The 23143-nt window shown below is 46.0% G+C and overlaps 1 protein-coding gene across 1 annotated transcript in view; it reads right to left on the bottom strand.

Moving 5' to 3' along the window:
• The window catches only part of LOC139385868 (cell adhesion molecule 2b), a 476978-nt gene that overhangs the window by 2433 nt on the left and 451402 nt on the right, over positions 1-23143 (bottom strand). The window lies entirely within an intron of this gene.

Raw genomic sequence — 23143 nt, 5'->3', positions numbered from 1 at the left:
AAGGTTGAGTTTGGGCCTGAAAAAAAAAAAAACAGGACATTGTGTGAGGGAGGAATTCAACTTTGTATACGCCCCCAAAAGGCCTGTTCCTTATCAAATCCACTACATCTGAAAAGCAGTGAACTATAGAGGATAGGATTCCATTTGGGATTTGATCCTAATCTATCAGCGGTCGGCCTACTGTAGCTGTTAGCTATGCCTGCTATCCCAACGCAGCCGTAACAGGCCCAAACCACTGTCCCTGTCTTGCTCAGAATCTGAAGGTCTTTGGTACAGTCTGAAATGGCTTCGGTTTAACCTGAGGCTGACTGGGGGAGGGGGGGGGGGGGGGGGGGGGGGGACAGAGGGCATCCTGAAACCGGTTTACCACCCTACCTGAGCTGGGCCCCCCCCCTGTCGCTGTGTGTGTGTGTGTCCTGCTGTAAACTGTGAGCGGTCGGTCTGACATGACTTTATGTGCTACTTCTGTGCTCTGCTCTCATTAGCTCATGGTGATGAATGGCAGAGCCCGCTGCTCAGCTACGCAAAGTCACCCTGAGAGAGAGGGAGAGAGGGAGAGAGGGAGAGAGAGAGAGAGAGAGAGAGAGAGAACGAGTGAGCGAGAGGGTAAGAGAGATGGGAAGAGAGAGAGAGAAAGAGACGGTAAAGGAGAGGGAGAGAGAGAGCGAGGGTAAGGGTAAAGGGAGAGGGGTGAGAGAGAGCAAAGGGGAGATAGAGAAAGAGAGGGTAAGGGAGAGGGGGAGATAGAGAAAGAGAGGGTAAGGTAGAGGGGGAGATAGAGAGAGGGGGAGAGGGAGGGGTGTTGGGTATTCCTATTTCTGTTCCACCTAGTACATTTGTCATTATTAACACCTAGAAATATACTTGTGTTTTTACCCGCCAAGTTTTATATGGAAAACCACACAATCTCCATATGGATGTAATTCTATGCAAGACGTACTGTATAATTCATCATCTTGATCTGGATTCACACAGAATGGGGCCACCATGATGGAACCACCAACTCATTGACTGCCTCCCAAGTGGTACCCTATTTCCCTATTATCATATCCCCCTATTAATCTATTCCCCTATTAATCTATTCCCCTATTAATCTATTCCCCTATTAATATATCCCCCTATTAATCTATTCCCCTATTAATATATTCCCCTATTAATCTATTCCCCTATTCTCATATTCCCCTATTAATATATTCCCCTATTAATCTATTCCCCTATTATCATATTCCCCTATTCATCTATTGCCCTAATCCCATATAATTTTATTCCCCTATTCCCCTATTATTGTATTCCCCTATTATCCCATTCCCCTATTCCCCAATTATCCCATTCCCCTATTCTCATATCCCCCTATTATCTCATTCCCCTATTATCCCATTCCCCTATTCCCATATTCTCCTATTCTCACATTATCCTATTCCCCTATTATCCCATTCCACTATTCTCCTATTCCCCTAATCCCACATTCTCCTATTCCCCTATTATCCTATTCCCATATTATCCCATTCCCCTATTCTCCTATTCTCATATTATCCTATTTCCCTATTATCCCATTCCCCTATTCCCCTAATCCCATATTCTCCTTTTCCCCTAATCCCATATTCTCCTATTCCCCTAATCCCATATTATCCTTTTCCCCTAATCCCATATTCTCCTATCCCCTTGTTCCCCAAATCCCATATTCCCCTGATCCCATATTCCCCTAATCCCATATTCTCCTATTCTCCTAATCCCATATTCTCCTATCCCCCTATTCCCCAAATCCCATATGCCCCTGATCCCATATTCCCCTAATCCCATATTCTCCTATTCTCCTATTCCTCTAATCCCATATTCTCCTATCCCCCTATTCCCCAAATCCCATATTCCCCTGATCCCATATTCCCCTAATCCCATATTCTCCTATTCTCCTAATCCCATATTTTCCTATCCCCCTATTCCCCAAATCCCATATTCCCCTGATCCCATATTCCCCCAATCCCATATTCTCCTATTCCCCTAATCCCATATTCTCCTATCCCCCTATTCCCCAAATCCCATATTCCCCTGATCCCATATTCCCCTAATCCCATATTCTCCTATTCCCCTAATCCCATATTCTCCTATTCCCAAAATCCCATATTCCCCTGATCCCATATTCCCCTAATCCTATATTCTCCTATTCCCCTAATCCCATATTCTCCTATCCCCCTATTCCCCAAATCCCATATTCCCCTGATCCCATATTCCCCTGATCTCATATTCCCCTAGTCCCCTATTTCCCTATTAATCTATTCCCCTATTATCCTAGTCCCCTATTATCCTAGTCCCCTATTATCCTAGTCCCCTATTAACCTAGTCCCCTATTATCCTAGTCACCTATTATCCTAGTCCCCTATTATCCTAGTCCCCTATTATCCTAGTCCCCTATTATCCTAGTCACCTATTATCCTAGTCCCCTATTATCCTAGTCACTTATTATCCTAGTCCCCTATTATCATAGTCCCCTATTATCCTAGTCACCTATTATCCTAGTCCCCTATTATCCTAGTCCCCTATTATCCTAGTCACCTATTATCCTAGTCCCCTATTATCCTAGTCACCTATTATCCTAGTCCCCTGTTATCCTAGTCACCTATTATCCTATTATCCTAGTCACCTATTATCCTAGTCCCCTATTATCCTAGTCCCCTATTATCCTAGTCACCTATTATCCTAGTCCCTATTATCCTAGTCCCCTATTATCCTAGTCCCTATTATCCTAGTCACCTATTATCCTAGTCCCCTATTATCCTAGTCACCTATTATCCTAGTCCCCTATTATCATAGTCCCCTATTATCCTAGTCACCTATTATCCTAGTCACCTATTATCCTAGTCACCTATTATCCTAGTCCCCTATTATCCTAGTCACCTATTATCCTAGTCCCTATTATCCTAGTCCCCTATTATCCTAGTCCCTATTATCCTAGTCACCTATTATCCTAGTCCCCTGTTATCCTAGTCACCTATTATCCTATTATCCTAGTCACCTATTATCCTAGTCCCCTATTATCCTAGTCACCTATTATCCTAGTCCCTATTATCCTAGTCCCCTATTATCCTAGTCCCTATTATCCTAGTCACCTATTATCCTAGTCCCCTATTATCCTAGTCCCCTATTATCCTAGTCCCCTATTATCCTAGTCACCTATTATCCTAGTCCCCTATTATCCTAGTCCCCTATTATCCTAGTCACTTATTGCTCTATTATCCTATTTTCTTCATGAATTACACTGAGTGTACAAAACATTAGGAACATCTACTTAACATTGAGTTTTTGGCCTCAGAATAGCCTCAAATCGTTGGGCACGGACTCTACAAGGTGTGGAAAAGCGTTCCACAGGGATGCTGGCCCCATGTTGACTCTACAAGGTGTGGAAAAGCGTTCCACAGGGATGCTGGCCCATGTTGACTCCAATGCTTCCCACAGTTGTGTCAGGTTGGCTGGATGTCCTTTGGGTGGTGGACCATTCTTGATACACATGGGGAAACCTTTGAGTGTGAAAAACCCAGCAGCGTTGCAGTTATTAACACAAACCGGTGGCACCTACTACCATAACCCCGCTCAAATGCACTTACACCCTCTGAGTGGCACACATACACAATCCATGTCTCAATTGTCTCAAGGTTTAAAAATCCTTCTTTAACCCGTCTCCTCCCCTTCATCTACACTGATTGAAGTGGATTTAACAAGTGACATCAATAAGGGATCATAGCTTTCACCTGGATTCACCTGATCAGTCTATGTCCTTGAAATAGTTCCTAATGTTTTGTACAGTCAGTGTCTATAGGGTGCCATTTGGGACAAACCCCAGGGATGCAGTCTAGTGTATTAAACCTGTCTGTCTCTCTGTCAGGAACAGGAAGTGTTTGGTAGAGTGTGTTTATTGTTGTCACCTAGATAAAAGCTTCAGCTATCTGTTGTTTAATGCATGTGCGTCATTGCCAAAGGCACAACAAAGGACAACAATAAAAACTACGGCTGAATCTCAAATGAGATCGTGTTCCCTACGTAGTGCACTACTTTGGACCAGGGTCCACAGGGCTCTGGTCAAAAGTAGTGCACTATATAGTGAACAGGGCTCCATTTGGGAGGCAGGCTAACGTGACCTCAGATTGCTGCACACGTGGATTCTCTTCCTTCTCTATGAAGAGCGACAAGGTTAGGGTGACAATATAAATATTTAAACAGAAATTTACACACATTACAGAGGCACAGCCATAAATTGAGAGAGAGGTGTCTGAGTTCATTAAACTATCATGTCTGAATCCCAAATGGGACACCCTATTCCCTATAGGCCCTGGTGGAAAATTAGTGCACTTTAAAGGAAACAGGGTACCATTTGGAACGCGGGCAAATGTGTTGAAGTGAGGAGGTAGCCTAGCTAGAGAAATGTATATTTCCAGGGGACACGTTCTCTTATGACATCACAAGGTTGGTGTACTTGGCTTAAACCACACAAAAAGAAGGTAGGCTCCTCCCCTTGTAGGTTGTTCTGGCTAAAACCAATTTTACATAGTTCACTTTATATTCTTAAAGACCATAGACCGGACCTGGTAGAGAAAGGCAACACACACAGTTCATTCGTAAAAGTATTCAGACCCCTTGACTTTTTCTACATTTTGTTGCGTTACAGCTTTTATTGTAAAATGGATTCAATTGTTGTATTTCATCATCAATCTAAACGCAATAACCCATAATGACAAAGCAAAAACGGGTTTTTAGAAATTTTTGCAAAAAAAATGAAATTAAAAACTGAAATATCACTTTTACATAAGTATTCAGAAACGTTACTCAGTACTTTGTTGAAGCACCTTTGGCAGTGATTACAGCCTCAAGTCTTCTTGGGTTTGATGCTACAAGCTTGGCACACCTGTATTTGAGGAGTTTCTCCCATTCTTCTCTGCAGATCCTCTCAAGCTCTGTCAGGTTCTATGGGGAGCGTCGCAGCACAGATATTTTCAGGTCTCTCCAGAGATGTTTGATCGGGTTCAGGTCCGGGCTCTGGTTGGGCCACTCAAGGACATTCAGAGACTTGTCCCGAAGCCACCTCTACACTGTCTTGGCTGTGTGCTTTGGGTCGTTGTCATGTTGGAAGGTGAACCTTCGCCTCAGTCTGAGGTCCTGAGCGCTCTGGAGCAGGTTTTCATTAAGGATCTCTCTGTACTTTGCTCCGTTCATCTTTGCCTCGATCCTGACTAGTCTCCCAGTCCCTGCCACTGAAAAACATCCCCACAGCATGATGCTGACACTACCATGCTTCACTGTAGGGATGGTGCCAGGTTTCCTCCAGATGTGACGCTTGGCATTCAGGCCAAAGAGTTCAATCTTGGTTTCATCCGACCAGTGAATCTTGTTTCTCATGGTCTGAGAGTCTTTAGGTGCCATTAGGCAAACTCCAAGCAGGCTATCATGTGCCTTTTACCGAGGAGTGGCTTCCATCTGGCCACTCTACCATAAAGGCCTGATTGGTGGAGATGCTGTTGAGATAGATGTCCTTCTGGAAAGTTCTAGGAAGAGGGGGTGACCTCGACAATTTATTGTTAAAACGAGAGTCTGCCTGGATCTTTAATTTAAAAACCCTCGCTCCCTTCGGTCTCAACTTAGACTTTGATCTGAAGCCATTCTTGTGATTTTGCTATTGTAAATGTTTGTTGGCCTACGTAGCCATACACTATCCATTTATGTTTTTTTTGTATGCTATTTTAAAATTTGAGAATTAACCAATGATATCAGGCCACACCCGGCCATGATTACAGACACCTGTGTGTGTGTGTGTGTGTGTGTGTCCTTTCGACACTATATAAACTAATCACCCCACAGTGTTTGTCATTATACCCCTGATGAAGACCGCTTTGTCTGTCGAAACGTTGGATATTAACTTATTCAATTATTGCATCTGAGCTCCTAGAGTGTGCCGCTCTCCTTTAATTTCTTTCTGGAAGGTTCCTCCCATGTCCACAGAGGAATTCTGGAGTTCTGTCAGAGTGACCATCGGATTCTTGGTCACCATCATGACCAAGGCCGTTTTCCCCCCGACTGCTCAGTTTGGCCGGGCGGCCAGCTCTAGGAAGAGTCTTTGTGGTTCCAAATTTCTTCCACTTAAGAATGATGGAGGCCACTGTGTTCTTGGGGATCTTCAATGCTGCAGAAATGTTTTGGTATCCTTCCCCAGATCTGTGCCTCAACACAATCCTGTCTCGGCGCTCTGGGGACTATTCCATCGACCTCACGTCTTGGTTTTTGCTCTGACGTACACTGTCAACTGTGGGACCTTATATAGACAGTTGAGTGCCTTTCTAAATCATGTCCAATCACTTGAATTTACCACAGGTGGACTCAATCAAGTTGTAGAAACATTTCAAAGGATGATCACTGGAAACAGGATGCACCTGAGTTCAATGTTGAGTCTCATAGCAAAGGGTCTGAATACCTATGTAAATAAGGTATTTTTTTTAACTTTGCAAAATTTTCTAAAAACCTGTTTTCAATTTGTCGTCATGGGGTACAGTGTGTAGATTGTTGAGGAAAAATGTTTATTTAATCTATTTCAGAATAAGGCTTTAACGTAACAAAATGTGGAAACAGTCAAGGGGTCTGAATACTTCCCCGAAGGCTCTGTATCTACACGCCATCCCAAATGGCACCCTGTTCCCCAACAGCGCTCTGCTGAAATGTATATAGGGAATAGGGCTGTAGTATAAAGTAGTGCACTATATAGGGAATAGGGCTGTAGTATAATGTTGTGCACTATATGGGGAATAGAATGCCATTTGGAATGCAAACACAGAGACTCGCTGGGGTAGAACCCATTTAATGACTGAACTCTCCCACTAAACAGCCAATTAGGTGCTCCATTAAACGATTAAGACACCAGCCACGGCCGGCCGGTCGGGCCCCGCTCATTGGGCAGGATTAGAATTTTCTGAGCTAAACTGACCAAGACGCACCTCCAACAACACATAACACCTCACATAATTCTACCCCCAAAACAATGACAATTTATCTCAACCAGTGGCATGAGGGCTTTTTAGGTGAGCATTGATGACACCGTGTGATAAGCAGTCCATTCCCAGCATGCCTCTCCAGAGTGCCTGTTGGAGAGATGCATCGCTACGGCGCACCACCAACATTCTGTCCCCAAGGAATGATCTAACATAAATCACGAAGCATATATAGGATAGGGCAGAGAGAGTATGTGGCTTTTTTTTCTGTAGTCTACAGGCTGGAGATAAAATGGATGACAGTGTAATGAGACGGACACTTTGTACAGGTTTCACCGATCAAATAGCCACACCTAAATAGCGCCCGATCAAATAATAGAAATGCGCTGGCTGTCATGTTAACGAACAACATATCCTAAAAAAAACAGAACAGGGCAAAGTGGAATGGACAAAAACAACTGTTGTCCAGGAGTTTCCCCCCCATTGTCATAATCAGTGGTTTCAAGTTTGTATCCGTACATTTTTGACAAGCTGAACATAGCGTAAAAGAAAATACGTCTGCATTTCCCGCCGTGTAAACACATTGCAAATAGGCTCACGATAACTCCTGATAAAGTCAGGTAGTTTATATTCAGAGCTTAAACAGCCAAAATGATTAGAATCAGGACTAATAAAGGCAATGCAACGGCCTGTTTTACAAATGAAGGGCCTACCACATAGATGGCATTCATAAAACTCCATTGCGGGCTGACATGGTAGGCTACACCCCAGTAAGCACGAAACGACGTCTTTTGTACCTGTTTTTTTTGTTGGTATTTTACAAACGGTAGGCTTAACACATAGATGGGCATTGATAAAATTCAATTTCAGGCAACACTGTGGGCTCCAAAGAGGTGTAATGGGTTTGTACTAAAAAAAGATGTCACATCAAGCTAACTTCATTATTCATGTTTTACTGCATCAGTAATCACGGCCCGGCGCCGACGTCTTTTGGACGTCTTTTTTTGGTGCAGTCTTTGATTTCCACGTCCACGGACATTGGTTTTTGGTCAGGTCCGGACCAAATCTGAACCAATCATAGGGTTCAGATTTTGTCCGGTCTGGACCAGTCCTGATTTGGCACAAACATAGACGTCTATAAATTATATCTTTTCAACTTCAACAGGCCAAAATGTGATTTCCACATCTGGAAAATATATACAGTGAGTAAAGGGTCTGAATACTTACAGTGCCTTGCGAAAGTATTCGGCCCCCTTGAACTTTGCGACCTTTTGCCACATTTCAGGCTTCAAACATAAAGATATAAAACTGTATTTTTTGTGAAGAATCAACAACAAGTGGGACACAATCATGAAGTGGAACGACATTTATTGGATATTTCAAACTTTTTTAACAAATCAAAAACTGAAAAATTGGGCGTGCAAAATTATTCAGCCCCTTTACTTTCAGTGCAGCAAACTCTCTCCAGAAGTTCAGTGAGGATCTCTGAATGATCCAATGTTGACCTAAATGACTAATGATGATAAATACAATCCACCTGACTGTAATCAAGTCTCCGTATAAATGCACCTGCACTGTGATAGTCTCAGAGGTCCGTTAAAAGCGCAGAGAGCATCATGAAGAACAAGGAACACACCAGGCAGGTCCGAGATACTGTTGTGAAGAAGTTTAAAGCCGGATTTGGATACAAAAAGATTTCCCAAGCTTTAAACATCCCAAGGAGCACTGTGCAAGCGATAATATTGAAATGGAAGGAGTATCAGACCACTGCAAATCTACCAAGACCTGGCCGTCCCTCTAAACTTTCAGCTCATATAAGGAGAAGACTGATCAGAGATGCAGCCAAGAGGCCCATGATCACTCTGGATGAACTGCAGAGATCTACAGCTGAGGTGCGAGACTCTGTCCATAGGACAACAATCAGTCGTATATTGCACAAATCTGGCCTATATGGAAGAGTGGCAAGAAGAAAGCCATTTCTTAAAGATATTCATAAAAAGTGTTGTTTAAAGTTTGCCACAAGCCACCTGGGAGACACACCAAACATGTGGAAGAAGGTGCTCTGGTCAGATGAAACCAAAATTGAACTTTTTGGCAACAATGCAAAACGTTATGTTTGGCGTAAAAGCAACACAGCTGAACACACCATCCCCACTGTCAAACATGGTGGTGGCAGCATCATGGTTTGGGCCTGCTTTTCTTCAGCAGGGACAGGGAAGATGGTTAAAATTGATGGGAAGATGGATGGAGCCAAATACAGGACCATTCTGGAAGAAAACCTGATGGAGTCTGCAAAAGACCTGAGACTGGGACGGAGATTTGTCTTCCAACAAGACAATGATCCAAAACATAAAGCAAAATCTACAATGGAATGGTTCAAAAATAAACATATCCAGGTGTTAGAATGACCAAGTCAAAGTCCAGACCTGAATCCAATCGAGAATCTGTGGAAAGAACTGAAAACTGCTGTTCACAAATGCTCTCCATCCAACCTCACTGAGCTCGAGCTGTTTTGCAAGGAGGAATGGGAAAAAATTTCAGTCTCTCGATGTGCAAAACTGATAGAGACATACCCCAAGCGACTTACAGCTGTAATCGCAGCAAAAGGTGGCGCTACAAAGTATTAACTTAAGGGGGCTGAATAATTTTGCACGCCCAATTTTTCAGTTTTTGATTTGTTAAAAAAGTTTGAAATATCCAATAAATGTCGTTCCACTTCATGATTGTGTCCCACTTGTTGTTGATTCAACAAGTCAACCATTGTTGACTTGTTGTTGATTCTTCACAAAAAAATACAGTTTTATATCTTTATTTTTGAAGCCTGAAATGTGGCAAAAGGTCGCAAAGTTCAAGGGGGCCGAATACTTTCGCAAGGCACTGTATTTTCACCTTTCATTCAGAACCTACATTTATATTAATTTCCTCTCCCGGAAATACATTATTTTGCTGCCTATTTTTTGGTCTTGCCTAGTACAGCAAGGACCAGCAAGGACCAGCTAGGACCAGCAAGGACCAGCTAGGACCAGCTAGGACCAGCTAGGACCAGCAAAGACCAGCAAGGACCAGCTAGGACAAGCAAGGACCAGTTAGGACCAGCTAGGACCAGCTAGGACCAGCAAGGACCAGCTAGAACCAGCAAGGACCAGCTAGGACCAGCTAGGACCAGCAAGGACCAGCAAGGACCAGCCAGGACCAGCTAGGACCGGCAAGGCCGGCAAGGACCGGCAAGGACCGGCAAGGACCAGCAAGGACCAGCAAGGACCAGCTAGGACCGGCAAGGACCGGCTAGGACCGGCAAGGACCAGCTAGGACCAGCTAGGACCGGCAAGGACCAGCAAGGACCAGCTAGGACCAGCTAGGACCAGCAAGGACCAGCAAGAACCAGCAAGGACCAGCTAGGACCAGCAAGGACCAGCCCTGACCTCAGCCGGCAACTCATGTAAGATATTCATTTCTACAGTCATAACATTCATCCAACATCCTCCATTCATAGCTAAACCTAAAAATAAAAATACATGAGCACTATTCCAACATGCAGTATCATGGTTTCCTACCCAATAGGCACCCCATTTACTATTTAGTGCACTAGTTTTAACCAGGGCCCTCTAAAAGTAGTGTACTATATATAGGGAATAGGGTGCAAATTGAGAAAAGAGCTATGGAGCTCATAATCATTATCGTATTGTGAAAGATTTCTAAGATGTGATTGTCGGTCTCGGTCTATGATCACTGACCATACATTTCAGTGGTATTGCAAGATGCCTTTTTTTTCTCTCTCATGCATTTCTATAATGAGATGAACCTACAGACGGATCAGTATTGTATAAAACTTCCCAACAACCCTTTTTCTCACGGATCAGAATTGTCTGGAAGGACCATGAAAAGGAGCCGGTAATGGTAAGGATTATGAAGGATTCGTATACAGGCGGAAAGCACACAAGATAGACCATCATGTAATTTCAAGATGATGCCAGCTTTAAAAAATAAATAAATATGCATGTGACTGTTGAAGACACAAAGAAGATGTTCTTAGGGTTCGTAATAGAGTGTGGGCCAGGGCCAATAGAGTGTGGGCCAGGGCCAATAGAGTGTGGGCCAGGGCCAATAGAGTGTGGGCCAGGGCCAATAGAGTGTGGGCCAGGGCCAATGTTCATTGTGCCTGTCGTGTTAGAGACTGAGTAATACAGTGGCAGAGAGCCTAGCTAGGTATCGCGTGTGGAGCGGACTGACTCAGCTCCATGCGAGGTGATGGTTAGACTCATGTGGAGCGGACTGACTCAGCTCCATGCGAGGTGATGGTTAGACTCATGTGGAGCGGACTGACTCAGCTCCATGCGAGGTGATGGGAGAGGACTGACTCAACTCCATGTGAGGTGATGGGAGAGGACTGACTCAACTCCATGCGATGTGATGGTTAGACTCATGTGGAGCGGACTGACTCAGCTCCATAAGAGGTGATGGGAGAGGACTGACTCAGCTCCATACGAGGTGATGGGAGAAGACTGACTCAGCTCCATGCGAGGTGATGGTTAGACTCATGTGGAGCGGACTGACTCAGGTCCATGCGAGGTGATGGTTAGACTCATGTGGGGTGGACTGAATCAGCTCCATGTGAGGTGATGGGAGAGGACTCATGTGGAGTGGACTGACTCAGCTCCATGCGAGGTGATGGAAGAGGACTGACTCAGCTCCATACGAGGTGATGGGAGACGACTGACTCAGCTCCATACGAGGTGATGGGAGAGGACTGACTCAGCTCCATGTGAGGTGATGGTTAGACTCATGTGGAGCGGACTGACTCAGCTCCATACGAGGTGATGGTTAGACTCATGTGGAGTGGACTGACTCAGCTCCATGCGAGGTGATAGTTAGACTCATGTGGAGCGGACTGACTCAGCTCCATACGAGGTGATGGTTAGACTCATGTGGAGAGGACTGACTCAGCTCCATGCAAGGTGATGGTTAGACTCATGTGGAGCTGACTGACTCAGCTCCATGCGAGGTGATGGGAGAGGACTGACTCAGCTCCATACGAGGTGATGGTTAGACTCATGTGGAGCGGACTGACTCAACTCCATGCGAGGTGATGGTTAGACTCATGTGGAGAGGACTGAATCAACTCCAGGCGAGGTGATGGTTAGACTCATGTGGAGCGGACTGACTCAGCTCCATACGAGGTGATGGGAGAGGACTGACTCAACTCCATGTGAGGTGATGGGAGAAGACTGACTCAGCTCCATACGAGGTGATGGTTAGACTCATGTGGAGTGGACTGACTCAGCTCCATGCGAGGTGATGGTTAGACTCATGTGGAGCTGACTGACTCAGCTCCATACGAGGTGATGGTTAGACTCATCTGGAGCGGACTGACTCAGCTCCATGCGAGGTGATGGTTAGACTCATGTGGAGCGGACTGACTCAGCTCCATGCGAGGTGATGGGAGAGGTCTGACTCAGCTCCATGCGAGGTGATGGTTAGACTCATGTGGAGCAGACTGACTCAGCTCCATGCGAGGTGATGGTTAGACTCATGTGGAGCTGACTGACTCAGCTCCATGCGCGGTGATGGGAGAGGACTGACTCAGCTCCATGCGAGGTGATGGTTAGACTCATGTGGAGCTGACTGACTCAACTCCATGCGAGGTGATGGGAGAGGACTGACTCAGCTCCATGCGAGGTGATGGTTAGACTCATGTGGAGCGGACTGACTCAGCTCCATATGAGGTGATGGTTAGACTCATGTGGAGCTGACTGACTCAACTCCATGCGAGGTGATGGGAGAGGACTGACTCAGCTCCATGCGAGGTGATGGGAGAGGACTGACTCAGCTCCATGCGAGGTGATGGGAGAGGACTGACTCAGCTCCATGCGAGGTGATGGGAGAGGACTGACTCAGCTCCATGCGAGGTGATGGGAGAGGACTGACTCAGCTCAATGCGAGGTTATGGGAGAGGACTGACTCAACTCCATGCGAGGTGGTGGTTAGACTCATGTGGAGCTGACTGACTCAGCTCCATACGAGGTGATGGTTAGACTCATGTGGAGCGGACTGACTCAGCTCCATACGAGGTGATGGTTAGACTCATGTGGAGCTGACTGACTCAACTCCATGCGAGGTGATGGGAGAGAACTGACTCAGCTCTTTGCGATGTGATGGTTAGACTCATGTGGAGCGGACTGACTCAGCTCCATACGAGGTGATGGTTAGACTCATGTGTAGCGGTCTGACTCAACTCCATGCGAGGTGATGGGAGAGGACTGACTCAGCTCCATGCGAGGTGATGGGAGAGGACTGACTCAGCTCCATGCGAGGTGATGGGAGAGGACTGACTCAACTCCATGCGAGGTAGTGGTTAGACTCATGTGGAGCTGACTGACTCAGCTCCATACGAGGTGATGGTTAGACTCATGTGGAGCGGACTGACTCAGCTCCATACGAGGTGATGGGAGAGAACTGACTCAGCTCTTTGCGATGTGATGGTTAGACTCATGTGGAGCGGACTGACTCAGCTCCATACGAGGTGATGGTTAGACTCATGTGGAGCGGTCTGACTCAACTCCATGCGAGGTGATGGGAGAGGACTGACTCAGCTCCATGCGAGGTGATGGGAGAGGACTGACTCAGCTCCATGCGAGGTGATGGGAGAGGACTGACTCAACTCCATGCGAGGTGGTGGTTAGACTCATGTGGAGCTGACTGACTCAGCTCCATACGAGGTGATGGTTAGACTCATGTGGAGCGGACTGACTCAGCTCCATGCGAGGTGGTGGTTAGACTCATGCTGTGTGATTGGAAGGCTATGGGCAAATCTGAAATGGCAACCTTATAGGGCTCTGGACACAAGTAGAGCCCTATATTGTGTAGGGAACAGGGTCCCATTTGGGATGCTGGTTGTGGCGTGTGGCGTGTGTGACCTCACATCAATCAATCAATCAATCAAATGTATTTATAAAGCACTTTTTCTTTTTTTACATCAGCCAATGTCACAAAGTGCTGTACATGTACCACCTCACATGTATGACCTCACATATATGACCTCACATCCTGATTGCAATTATGACCTGACAGCCGGCTAGCAGCGGGATATTTACCTGTGGTGGGCTCTGGTACGTCTTTGGCTGTTGCCATGGTTGCAGACAGAGACGCAGAGGCAAGGAAGGAAGGGAAGACGAGGGGAGAACAACATCATATCAGACCACATAAAGATGAAATCATAGAATGAGGCATGGAATGGGGGGGGGTCTGGGGTTACCGTGCTCTTAGACTGTCGACACAGACAGACAGACGGACGGACAGACAGAGAGAGGGGTTACCATGCTCTTAGACTGTCGACACAGACAGACAGACAGACGGACAGACAGACAAAGCGGGGCAACACAGTGGCCCAAAGCGAAGCTCACTTCAAGCTCAGCTGAGTGCCGACTGACAGAACCAGAAGAAGCCCGCTGAAACAAACGTCGGGCCGTTCTTTGGAGACATCACAGTGACAGCAGTACAGGGCCCAGTGACACACACACACAGACAGTCAGGATGACAACGATGACAATCAACCACGAGGTATTCAAAGTCTACTCTCTGTTATGGGGTAGAAGGCTATGGCAGACAGCTCTTAAAATAGGAGTAGAGATTGTAGACACTTAGAAACAAAAATGTGCTATCTAGAACCTAAAAGGGTTATTCGGCTGTCCACATAGGAGAACCATTTGAGGAACCCTATTTTGGTGCCAGGTAGAACCCATCTGGTTCCTGGTAGAAACCTTTTGGTTACTAGGTAAAACCCTTTTTAGTTCCATGTAGAACATGTTCCACAGAGGGTCTATTAAACCAGCTGTCTGGGTATCAGCTGTCTGGGTATCAACTGTCTGGGTATCAACTGTCTGGGTATCAGCTGTCTGGGTATCAACTGTCTGGGTATCAGCTGTCTGTGTATCAGCTGTCTGGGTATCAGCTGTCTGGGTATCAGCTGTCTGGGTATCAGCTGTCTGGGTATCAACTGTCTGGGTATCAGCTGTCTGGGTATCAGCTGTCTGGGTATCAACTGTCTGGGTATCAGCTGTCTGGGTATCAGCTGTCTGGGTATCAACTGTCTGGGTATCAGCTGTCTGGGTATCAGCTGTCTGGGTATCAACTGTCTGGGTATCAACTGTCTGGGTATCAGCTGTCTGGGTATCAACTGTCTGGGTATCAGCTGTCTGGGTATCAACTGTCTGGGTATCAGCTGTCTGGGTATAAGCTGTCTGGGTATCAACTGTCTGGGTATCAGCTGTCTGGGTATCAGCTGTCTGGGTATCAGCTGTCTGGGTATCAACTGTCTGGGTATCAGCTGTCTGGGTATCAGCTGTCTGGGTATCAACTGTCTGGGTATCAGCTGTCTGGGTATAAGCTGTCTGGGTATCAGCTGTCTGGGTATCAACTGTCTGGGTCTCAGCTGTCTGGGTATCAACTGTCTGGGTATCAGCTGTCTGGGTATCAACTGTCTGGGTATAAGCTGTCTGGGTATCAGCTGTCTGGGTATCAGCTGTCTGGGTATCAGCTGTCTGGGTATCAGCTGTCTGGGTATCAGCTGTCTGGGTATCAACTGTCTGGGTATAAGCTGTCTGGGTATCAACGGTCTGGGTATCAACTGTCTGGGTATCATCTGTCTGGGTATCAACGTTCTATTAAACCAGCTGTCTGGGTATCAACTGTCTGGGTATCAGCTGTCTGGGTATCAGCTGTCTGGGTATCAACTGTCTGGGTATAAGCTGTCTGGGTATCAACTGTCTGGGTATCAACTGTCTGGTTATCAACTGTCTGGGTATCAGCTGTCTGGGTATCAGCTGTCTGGGTATCAGCTGTCTGGGTATCAACTGTCTGGGTATCAATGGTCTGGGTATCAACGGTATGTCAAACTAACTGTCTGGGTATCAGCTGTCTGGGTATCAACTGTCTGGGTATCAACTGTCTGGGTATCAACTGTCTGGGTATCAACTGTCTGGGTATCAGCTGTCTGGGTATCAACGGTCTGGGTATCAACGGTCTGGGTATCAGCTGTCTGGGTATCAACGGTCTGGGTATCAGCTGTCTGGGTATCAACGGTCTGGGTATCAACGGTCTGGGAATCAGTTGTCTGGGTATCAACGGTCTGGGTATCAGCTGTCTGGGTATCACGGTCTGGGTATCAGCTGTCTGGGTATCAACGGTCTGGGTATCAGCTGTCTGGGTATCAACTGTCTGGGTATCAACGGTCTGGGTATCAGCTGTCTGGGTATCAACTGTCTGGGTATCAGCTGTCTTGGTATCAGCTGTCTGGGTATCAACTGTCTGGGTATAAGCTGTCTGGGTATCAACTGTCTGGGTATCAACTGTCTGGTTATCAATGGTCTGGGTATCAACGGTATGTCAAACTAACTGTCTGGGTATCAGCTGTCTGGGTATCAACTGTCTGGGTATAAGCTGTCTGGGTATCAACTGTCTGGGTATCAACTGTCTGGTTATCAACTGTCTGGGTATCAGCTGTCTGGGTATCAGCTGTCTGGGTATCAGCTGTCTGGGTATCAACTGTCTGGGTATCAATGGTCTGGGTATCAACGGTATGTCAAACTAACTGTCTGGGTATCAGCTGTCTGGGTATCAACTGTCTGGGTATCAACTGTCTGGGTATCAACTGTCTGGTTATCAACTGTCTGGGTATCAGCTGTCTGGGTATCAGCTGTCTGGGTATCAGCTGTCTGGGTATCAACTGTCTGGGTATCAACTGTCTGGGTATCAACGGTATGTCAAACTAACTGTCTGGGTATCAGCTGTCTGGGTATCAACTGTCTGGGTATCAACTGTCTGGGTATCAACTGTCTGGGTATCAACTGTCTGGGTATCAGCTGTCTGGGTATCAACGGTCTGGGTATCAACGGTCTGGGTATCAGCTGTCTGGGTATCAACGGTCTGGGTATCAGCTGTCTGGGTATCAACGGTCTGGGTATCAACGGTCTGGGAATCAGTTGTCTGGGTATCAACGGTCTGGGTATCAGCTGTCTGGGTATCACGGTCTGGGTATCAGCTGTCTGGGTATCAACGGTCTGGGTATCAGCTGTCTGGGTATCAACTGTCTGGGTATCAACGGTCTGGGTATCAGCTGTCTGGGTATCAACTGTCTGGGTATCAGCTGTCTGGGTATCAGCTGTCTGGGTATCAACTGTCTGGGTATAAGCTGTCTGGGTATCAACTGTCTGGGTATCAACTGTCTGGTTATCAATGGTCTGGGTATCAACGGTATGTCAAACTAACTGTCTGGGTATCAGCTGTCTGGGTATCAACTGTCTGGGTATAAGCTGTCTGGGTATCAACTGTCTGGGTATCAACTGTCTGGTTATCAACTGTCTGGGTATCAGCTGTCTGGGTATCAGCTGTCTGGGTATCAACTGTCTGGGTATCAACTGTCTGGGTATCAATGGTCTGGGTATCAACGGTATGTCAAACTAACTGTCTGGGTATCAGCTGTCTGGGTATCAACTGTCTGGGTATCAACTGTCTGGGTATCAACTGTCTGGGTATCAGCTGTCTGGGTATCAACGGTCTGGGTATCAACGGTCTGGGTATCAGCTGTCTGGGTATCAACGGTCTATTAAACCAGCTGTCTGGGTATCAACTGTCTGGGTATCAACTGTCTGGGTATCAACAGTGTATTAAAAAAACTGTCTGGGTATCAGCTGTCTGGGTATCAGCTGTCTGGGTATCAACTGTCTGGGTATCATCTCTCTGGGTATCAACTGTCTGGGTATCATCTGTCTGGGCATCAACTGTCTGGGTATCAACTGTCTGGGTATCAGCTGTCTGGGTATCAGCTGTCTGGGTATCAACTGTCTGGGTATCAGCTGTCTGGGTATCAGCTGTCTGGGTATCAACTGTCTCGGTATCATCTGTCTGGGTATCAACTGTCTGGGTATCAGCTGTCTGGGTATCAGCTGTCTGGGTATCAGCTGTCTGGGTATCAACTGTCTGGGTATCATCTGTCTGGGTATCAACTGTCTGGGTATCAACTGTCTGGATATCAACTGTCTGGGTATCAACTGTCTGGATATCATCTGTCTGGTTACATTAGACCTGATCACTCTCTATTTCCCTCTACACGTTTGATGTTTAATCGACAGGGTGAACAGGTACTCACTCTCCAACCAAGTTACATGACTTGAAAGGCAAACTTAAGTGAAGAGGAAATTACTACTTGTTTTTCACACTCATCACGACGGATATGAATGCAAACCAGCTGTATGCAGCTAGAGTACAGCCATGCTTTCCGGCTCTAAAGGTCAAGTCCTGGGGCTCAATGTATCAAGCGTAAGAGTGCTGATCTAGGATCTGCTCCTCCCCCCCCTGTCCATGTTATGCTATTGTGGCGAGTGGTGCAGCGGTCTAAGGCACTGCATCTCAGTGCAAGAGGTGTCACTACAGTCCCCGGTTCGAATCCAGGCTGCATCACATCCGGCCGTGATTGGGAGTCCCTTAGGGCGGCGTACAGTTTGCCCAGCGTCGTCCGGGTCTGGCTGGGGGTAGGGCCGTCATAGTAAATAAAGAATTTGTTCTTAACTGACTTGCCTAGTTAAATAAAGGTTAAATCTAAAGAAAATAATAATAATTGTGACCTTAAAGGCAAAACAGATCCTAAATCAGCATTTCTACACCGAGACGGTTGATATATACGGCCCCTGCTCTCACAGCATGACAACTATGTCTCATTAGGTCAACTCTCCTTCCTATTTCCATAGTGGAAAAACAACATCAACATGGATTTAACTACAGCTTCTGTTGTATTGTGAATCCAACTGTGGGATTCTGAATGCATAAACCCTTTCCAAGCAGCAGTACACAGTGAAGGGAGGCCAGCTTCTCTAACTCTCTACTTTATAAACAGCAGTACACAGTGAAGGGAGGCCAGCTTCTCTAACTCTCTACTTTATAAACAGCAGAACACGGTGAAGGGAGGCCAGCTTCTCTAACGCTCTACTTTATAAACAGCAGAACACGGTGAAGGGAGGCCAGCTTCTATAACGCTCTACTTTATAAACAACAGAACACAGTGAAGGGAGGCCAGCTTCTCTAACTCTCTACTTTATAAACAGCAGTACACAGTGAAGGGAGGCCAGCTTCTCTAACGCTCTACTTTATAAACAACAGAACACAGTGAAGGGAGGCCAGCTTCTCTAACGCTCTACTTTATAAACAACAGAACACAGTGAAGGGAGGCCAGCTTCTCTAACGCTCTACTTTATAAACAGCAGAACACAGTGAAGGGAGGCCAGCTTCTCTAACGCTCTACTTTATAAACAACAGAACACAGTGAAGGGAGGCCAACTTCTCTAACGCTCTACTTTATAAACAACAGAACACAGTGAAGGGAGGCCAGCTTCTCTAACGCTCTACTTTATAAACAGCAGAACACGGTGAAGGGAGGCCAGCTTCTCTAACGCTCTACTTTATAAACAACAGAACACAGTGAAGGGAGGCCAGCTTCTCTAACGCTCTACTTTATAAACAGCAGAACATAGTGAAGGGAGGCCAGCTTCTCTAACGCTCTACTTTATAAACTGCAGAACACGGTGAAGGGAGGCCAGCTTCTCTAACGCTCTACTTTATAAACAGCAGAACACAGTGAAGGGAGGCCAGCTTCTCTAACGCTCTACTTTATAAACAACAGAACACAGTGAAGGGAGGCCAGCTTCTCTAACGCTCTACTTTATAAACAACAGAACACAGTGAAGGGAGGCCAGCTTCTCTAACGCTCTACTTTATAAACAGCAGAACACGGTGAAGGGAGGCCAGCTTCTCTAACTCTCTACTTTATAAACAGTAGAACACAGTGAAGGGAGGCCAGCTTCTCTAACTCTCTACTTTATAAACAGCAGAACACAGTGAAGGGAGGCCAGCTTCTCTAACGCTCTACTTTATAAACAGCAGAACACAGTGAAGGGAGGCCAGCTTCTCTAACGCTCTACTTTATAAACAGCAGAACACGGTGAAGGGAGGCCAGCTTCTCTAACTCTCTACTTTATAAACAGTAGAACACGGTGAAGGGAGGCCAGCTTCTCTAACGCTCTACTTTATAAACAGCAGTACACAGTGAAGGGAGGCCAGCTTCTCTAACGCTCTACTTTATAAACAACAGAACACAGTGAAGATAGGCCAGCTTCTCTAACTCTCTACTTTATAAACAGCAGAACATGGCGAAGGGAGGCCAGCTTCTCTAACTCTCTACTTTATAAACAGCAGAACACAGTGAAGGGAGGCCAGCTTCTCTAACTCTCTACTTTATAAACAGCAGTACACAGTGAAGGGAGGCCAGCTTCTCTAACGCTCTACTTTATAAACAACAGAACACAGTGAAGGGAGGCCAGCTTCTCTAACTCTCTACTTTATAAACAGCAGAACACGGTGAAGGGAGGCCAGCTTCTCTAACTCTCTACTTTATAAACAGTAGAACACGGTGAAGGGAGGCCAGCTTCTCTAACTCTCTACTTTATAAACAGCAGAACACAGTGAAGGGAGGCCAGCTTCTCTAACTCTCTACTTTATAAACAGCAGAACACAGTGAAGGGAGGCCAGCTTCTCTAACTCTCTACTTTAAAAAACAGCAGAACACAGTGAAGGGAGGCCAGCTTCTCTAACTCTCTACTTTATAAACAGCAGAACACAGTGAAGGGAGGCCAGCTTCTCTAACACTCTACTTTATAAACAGCAGAACACAGTGAAGGGAGGCCAGCTTCTCTAACGCTCTACTTTATAAACAGCAGAACACAGAGAAGGGAGGCCAGCTTCTCTAACGCTCTACTTTATAAACAACAGAACACAGTGAAGGGAGGCCAGCTTCTCTAACGCTCTACTTTATAAACAGTAGAACACGGTGAAGGGAGGCCAGCTTCTCTAACTCTCTACTTTATAAACAGCAGAACACAGTGAAGGGAGGCCAGCTTCTCTAACGCTCTACTTTATAAACAGTAGAACACGGTGAAGGGAGGCCAGCTTCTCTAACGCTCTACTTTATAAACAACAGAACACAGTGAAGGGAGGCCAGCTTCTCTAACGCTCTACTTTATAAACAGCAGAACACGGTGAAGGGAGGCCAGCTTCTCTAACGCTCTACTTTATAAACAACAGAACACAGTGAAGGGAGGCCAGCTTCTCTAACGCTCTACTTTATAAACAGCAGTACACAGTGAAGGGAGGCCAGCTTCTCTAACTCTCTACTTTATAAACAACAGAACACAGTGAAGGGAGGCCAGCTTCTCTAACGCTCTACTTTATAAACAACAGAACACAGTGAAGGGAGGCCAGCTTCTCTAACGCTCTACTTTATAAACAGCAGAACACAGTGAAGGGAGGCCAGCTTCTCTAACGCTCTACTTTATAAACAGCAGAACACGGTGAAGGGAGGCCAGCTTCTCTAACGCTCTACTCTACTTTATAAACAACAGAACACAGTGAAGGGAGGCCAGCTTCTCTAACGCTCTACTTTATAAACAGCAGTACACAGTGAAGGGAGGCCAGCTTCTCTAACTCTCTACTTTATAAACAACAGAACACAGTGAAGGGAGGCCAGCTTCTCTAACGCTCTACTTTATAAACAACAGAACACAGTGAAGGGAGGCCAGCTTCTCTAACGCTCTACTTTATAAACAGCAGAACACAGTGAAGGGAGGCCAGCTTCTCTAACGCTCTACTTTATAAACAACAGAACACAGTGAAGGGAGGCCAGCTTCTCTAACGCTCTACTTTATAAACATTAGAACACAGTGAAGGGAGGTCAGCTTCTCTAACGCTCTACTTTATAAACAACAGAACACGGTGAAGGGAGGCCAGCTTCTCGAACGCTCTACTTTATAAACAGCAGAACACGGTGAAGGGAGGCCAGCTTCTCTAACGCTCTACTTTATAAACAGCAGAACATGGTGAAGGGAGGCCAGCTTCTCTAACGCTCTACTTTATAAACAGCAGAACACGGTGAAGGGAGGCCAGCTTCTCTAACGCTCTACTTTATAAACAGCAGAACACAGTGAAGGGAGGCCAGCTTCTCTAACGCTCTACTTTATAAACAGCAGAACATGGTGAAGGGAGGCCAGCTTCTCTAACGCTCTACTTTATAAACAGTAGAACACGGTGAAGGGAGGCCAGCTTCTCTAACGCTCTACTTTATAAACAGCAGAACATGGTGAAGGGAGGCCAGCTTCTCTAACTCTCTACTTTATAAACAGCAGAACACAGTGAAGGGAGGCCAGCTTCTCTAACGCTCTACTTTATAAACAGCAGAACACAGAGAAGGGAGGCCAGCTTCTCTAACGCTCTACTTTATAAACAGCAGAACACGACGAAGGGAGGCCAGCTTCTCTAACTCTCTACTTTATAAACAGCAGTACACAGTGAAGGGAGGCCAGCTTCTCTAACTCTCTACTTTATAAACAGCAGAACACAGAGAAGGGAGGCCAGCTTCTCTAACTCTCTACTTTATAAACAGCAGAACATGGTGAAGGGAGGCCAGCTTCTCGAAAAGCGTTTGATCCATCTTTGAGGGATTATGTTGCATGTGGCCCTCATTTGTGCATGGACACACACACGCGCACACACACACACACACACACACACACACACACACACACACACACACACACACACACACACACACACACACACACACACGCATGCGCACATACACACATTCACACATACACACAAAATAATTGCAGACATAATGAGGTCTTAAATAAGAACTGGGGTTTGCGGAAATATTGCATAGCATATTTTGTATTCCACAGTTTTCGCTGTAGAATGTCCTGTCAAGTTGTTGTGGGAAGGCCTGACAGAAATATGTGTTTGAAAAAAGGCTTTAGATTTATGGATTTTACTGGTTTACCATGCGAGTGAAGAGAAAATCCATTCACTTATGTGTCCCAAATGCAACCCTATTCCCTATATAGTGCACTACATTTGATGAATGCCCTATGGTCCCTGGTAAAAAATAGTGCACCAAAGAGGGAATAGGGTGCCAAATTGGGACACACGTACTGTCTCTTTCTTCACAGAAAATGACTCTCCTGGCTCCATTGACAACAGGGTCTGGAGTGAACCAATGGAACACGTGCTGATTCTGAAAAAGCAGAGCGAGATATAAATATATTACAAATCTGAGCATCTTTCCTCAACCTCTGTGGTTC

The sequence above is a fragment of the Oncorhynchus clarkii genome, chromosome 27, assembly GCF_045791955.1.
Source record: "Oncorhynchus clarkii lewisi isolate Uvic-CL-2024 chromosome 27, UVic_Ocla_1.0, whole genome shotgun sequence".
Classification (NCBI taxonomy): domain Eukaryota; kingdom Metazoa; phylum Chordata; class Actinopteri; order Salmoniformes; family Salmonidae; genus Oncorhynchus; species Oncorhynchus clarkii.
Note: the sequence above shows the minus strand (reverse complement) of the source record. Positions and strands in the feature narration are given on the sequence as shown.